The sequence below is a fragment of the Gekko japonicus genome, unplaced genomic scaffold (assembly GCF_001447785.1).
Source record: "Gekko japonicus isolate JY-2015 unplaced genomic scaffold, Gekko_japonicus_V1.1 scaffold554, whole genome shotgun sequence".
NCBI classification, from domain to species: Eukaryota; Metazoa; Chordata; class Lepidosauria; order Squamata; family Gekkonidae; genus Gekko; species Gekko japonicus.
Window position 1 is genome coordinate 203,631 of NW_015171520.1, and position 4,617 is coordinate 208,247.

General features: G+C 46.5%; 1 protein-coding gene across 2 annotated transcripts in view; it reads right to left on the reverse strand.

Annotated features, from left to right (window-relative positions):
* The window catches only part of LOC107117339 (C-type lectin domain family 2 member D-like), a 51,755-nt gene extending 47,471 nt beyond the window's left edge, over positions 1–4,284 (reverse strand). Inside the window, exon 1 of one of the 2 annotated variants that reach the window (XM_015419438.1) lies at positions 4,244–4,284. The gene's annotated coding sequence lies outside the window, so the exon portion shown is untranslated. The remainder of the gene's footprint in view (positions 1–4,243) is intronic. The other variant, XM_015419435.1, reaches the window with a different exon arrangement.
* Between the last annotated feature and the right edge of the window lie 333 nt (positions 4,285–4,617).

Genomic DNA, 4,617 nt, shown 5'->3' on the forward strand with positions numbered 1-4,617 from the left:
GAGAAGACCGGTTCCCGTGGGGCGGGGTGGGAGGCGGCGGGGGGGGGGGGGGGGGCTGATCCAGCCCCTGGGCCGTATGTTTGACACCCCTGGTGTGGAACCCTTGATGGTAAGGTTGCCATCGCAACCACCACCACCCCTCTAGGTGGTTTTTCCCAGAAGTGACGTCAGTCATCTCTAGGAACCACAAAAAATTCCATGGTGTCACTAAAACTTGGAAGAAAAACAATCAAGCACCTTCTCCAGGGGACCTTCTTCTTGCCCATTAATCAAACAGATACAGAGTCATGTATAATGAGATGGAAAAAGCAGAGACTACGGGAAATACAGATGTATTAATAGGTCTCCAGTGTTTCCAGCTGTTTCTGTTTCCAAGAGGCAGTGAGTATCCTCCATGAATTTATCTAATACCCTTTTAAAGCCATCTGTGCTTGTGGCCATCACTACATCCTCTGGCAGTGAATGCCACTGTAATGATTCCTTGTTTGTGTGTGTGTGTCTCTTTAAAAGTTCAGTTGCATGGCTGTGGTAGATAGACTAGAGTGCTTGAGAGAGGCAAGTGTGGTATGATTGGTGGTTGACAGAGAGGGAGAGGGATTTTGGAAGTGAATCTGGGTGGATGAGTAGGTGAGTCAGTCAGGAGTTTCAGTTACAAGTTGACAGTTGATGTACACAAGCAGTTCTGTGTTGAAGCAGTTTGAAGCTGACAGCTGAGGTTGTTCAGTGAGAAAGTGAAAGAGAGCTGAAACCTGAGTGTATAGGAAAAAGTAAAGTAAAGTTTATGTGAAGAAAAGTTAAAGGAAAGTCTGAGTGTCATAACAAACTGGAGTGAAACAGTGAACATATATGGCATTGAGAAAAACAAGTGTTACAAAGTTACATGAAAAGATTCCTGTCAGTGAGGGATAAGATTGAGTGTGATACCAAAGCAATTGTACATCATTTACACATTACCAGTTTCATTGTATCACCCTCTTATTTAGTATTTATTTCAATAAATCCTCTTATATTCAATTTTATACCAGCTCTGAATGAAATACTTCCCAGGACCACATAGTTCCTTTTGAGCCTAGAACTCGGTCTACCAAACTAGTAAGAGCAACAGTAAAAGCATAAAGGTTTGGAAATCCTTAAAATTTCCTGGTGGCAGCAGAATCTACCCAGTTAAACAAAATACAGAGAACTTTTAAAGTGAAACTAGTCCTCCCCAATAAGGAGGCCGTCACAGCCACATTTTCATATCTTGTTGAGTAAAGACCCCCCTTTTGGAGTGTATTTTGACTTTCCTGGTACTTTCAGGTAATGGTCTGGTCTTGTGAAACCTGAACACCAAACTTGGGTTTAAAAACTCAGCGTTGACATCATGTTGCCAACCTCAGAAAAAGGGTTGCCAGGTCCCGTCCCCCCCCCCCCGGCCACTGTCTAGGGATTATGCCATTCTGAATGTTCGGCAATAGATTATTGAAGGAGACCATTCCCAGGCTTGCACTAGTCTCTTTCAAACAAACAGCTCTACCGGTCTAAAGTAAAGGTAAAGGTTTCCCTTTCTCGAAAGCCAGTCAAATCGACTCTAGGGGGTGGTGCTCATCTCTGTTTCCTAGCCAAAGAGCCAGCGCTGTCCACGGGGCAGGGTTGGGCACCTGATTGCATTTCAGCTTGAATCACGTGGCATCCGGCGCCAGTCCATGTCCTGTCGCAAACCGGATGGGGTTTTTTTAGTCTCCACAGGATGCGCACGAACGCCCAACGGCACATGCACAAACCTCGGTGAGGGAAATAAAATTCCCGTTTGTCATGGAAGCAGCACCTAGCAATTGCCGGTGTGATCACGCCATGCCGCTTCTTTGCTGCGTTTCAGGATAGCCGTGTGATTGGCACCTAACGGCCTAACCACAGGAACTCAACGAGATGTGTGATCAGGTTGCCGCGCTTTACTTTGCTCCGTGGGAAACAGCCACGCTTCTCCCCCGCATTTTCCGGCCCATGTCCACACATGGCCATGTGACTGGCCCAAGCTTCACTTCCAGAGACAACAGCCCAAACGGATCCTATGGGACTTGGGTACACTGTAAATATCCTATCAAGGTTGTGGGTGTGTGTTTGAGTGTGGTTTGCTATGGCCAGAGGCCGGCTACAGCATCTCAAGTTCTCCTGTATATAATAAAGTATGGGCTGAAATCACTCCTCCAGGCATCAGTCTCACTTTATAAGTACCTTCTGGATTAACAACCACAAGTGACTCAACAATATTGGCACAAGGTACATAAGCTATTGGTAGACAACCTAGAGATAGAGATACCCTTTCATCCAGAGCTTTTCTTGTTAAATGTGCTACCGGATAAGCTTAGAAAGGAAGAAAAGTATGTTATTGGGTATATAATTACAGCAGCACGTATTTTGTTCGCCAAAAACTGGAAACAATTCCGTCAAAGAGAGAATTAATTTCTAAAATACAGGAAGTGGTTGAAATAGACAAACTGACTACAATATTACAGAATAAGGATGCAAAGATATTTAATAATAGGTGGGGAACGTTTTATAAATGGTTAGGAAATAATTAAGATATCAAATTGAATAATGTGAGACTCCGCAATGTGATGTTTGGTTATATAAGATGTATACTATATGCATGGTTTAATGCATACAGAAAAACTGAAATAAATATAAATATGAAAAAAAAAAAACCACAAGTGAAGTTCACCCCATTCTCTCTGTTGCTGTCATGCAGGCAGATCAGGCTGAGAGTGTGTGACTGGCCCAAAATCACCCAACAAACCTCATGGCAGAGAAAAGATTAGAAACTAGGCCTCCCATATCCAAATTCAACACACTAACCACTACCCCACACAAGGGAGAAAGGGACCATTACACACGTACCCCCCTAAACAGCTGTGAGGAAGAATGGGGTAGAAATGTAAGTAACAAGAGCTAAATGTGCCACTTAAAACAAAAAGGTATATTGTTTCCTCCAAACACCTCCATGTGTATGGAAACAGTGAAGAAAGAGGATGCACATTAAATTCCATGTGGAAGGGAAGAACAGTCCTCCAGAGGAAAACACCTATAACATTCCAGCTTCTGGAGTCAGGCTATCAACAGGAATGCAGCTGTTGGAGGCAGAAGCCAAACAGGAAAGCTGAAGCCAAGAAACAAAGGACTGGCTGCTTACTTTTTAACTTCTGCTTGTGCGGGCCTGAACCAAGAACAAAGGATTTCCCTGTTCGCACACTATGAATGGTCCCTTCTGCACTAACAGCTCACTGTAGCTTACTCAGGAGAATCCGAGCGGTCGAGCCTTTAAGGTTACCTTCCTATCTTGTGTCCCTGCCTCTGCACTATTCTTTTTTTCTCCAGTTTATTTTTGTGTATACCATTTTGACGATAAGGGATTATGCATCTACTTTGCGGTGAGCACACACATTCGCAGCAAGCACACCCATTCAAACGCAAAATCTCTCCATTCGCTCTGCACTACCTGCTCTCAAGAGCATGCAGCCAAGGAAAGATTGGTTGTTCAACTTACAGGAAAAATTCTCAGTGGACCACTACCCTAGAGGGTCACTGGTGACCAGGAGTAAGCAGAGCTAAGCCCCAGAAACTCTGCCCAGCCTCAGGCAGCCCTTGGCCCAAACCCCTCACCAGCCATGGCAGGTTGTGCCAACTCACCAACTCTCTCTCCCTGCAGTGCTTCCAGGTTGGGGGAAGACGTCGTGGGAAAGCTTGCGTCCACTACCGGCCCCACTGAGCTGAGCGGCCCTGCAGGACCGGATCGGAGCACAGCAGGGGCTGCTCGGCGTGACTTGCTCCAGAGCCGTCTCTAACGCACCACATGGCCACGGGGCAAGCAAAGCGCCACACAGACAGTTGGATTTCTGCTGCTCAGAGTTGTCGGAGAGGAAGGGAGCAGCTTCCCCAGGGGACTTCAAGCAGTCTCCATTGTACTCGACCCCCCCCCCCGCCTAAACACGTGCGTGATACGATCCTGCCGTTGCTTCTGTCCGGGGAAGCACAGGAAACAAAGCACAGGCTCCAAAAAAGGAAGCCCCCAGTACTTAAGAGTCCTTCCCAAACGACACCCGCACCCCTCCCTCATCCCCTTCTTCTTGCCTCTCTGCCACAGAGCAACGCCCCCCTCCTTCCCCCCGCTTTCCTCCCATAAACTCCCCGCCCGAAACCAGTTCATCTTGAGGTTTAAAAAACGAGTTGGCTTTTTCTTCCAAAGGGAAAAGAGAGAGAGAATTACCTTGCAGTGAAAGGCGCAGATTCAGCGTTCGTGTTTCATTCAGAAAACCTTAAAAGAGAAAGCGGGAAATCCCGTGATGTCTCTTGCTGTTTCTCCACTCGTGTTTCACTACAGAGCCGAGGACAAAACCTCCTGCACGCGCTCAGATTCAAACTCTGAAGGGAGGAACGACGTTTGTCGCGCTAGATGCATTGGTTCAATACTGGACACGTGACTCCTAGCTCCGCCCACAGCTGGCTCGCACTCTGGCTATTTAAAATCTGTGATACTGAAGGAGCAGTTGCCTACTGCCGAAAGAGCTGCAGCAGCGCAAGAGCTTTTGTCGTTGTCCAGCTTAGATTTATATCAAGTATCATACCTTGCCTTTCCTAACT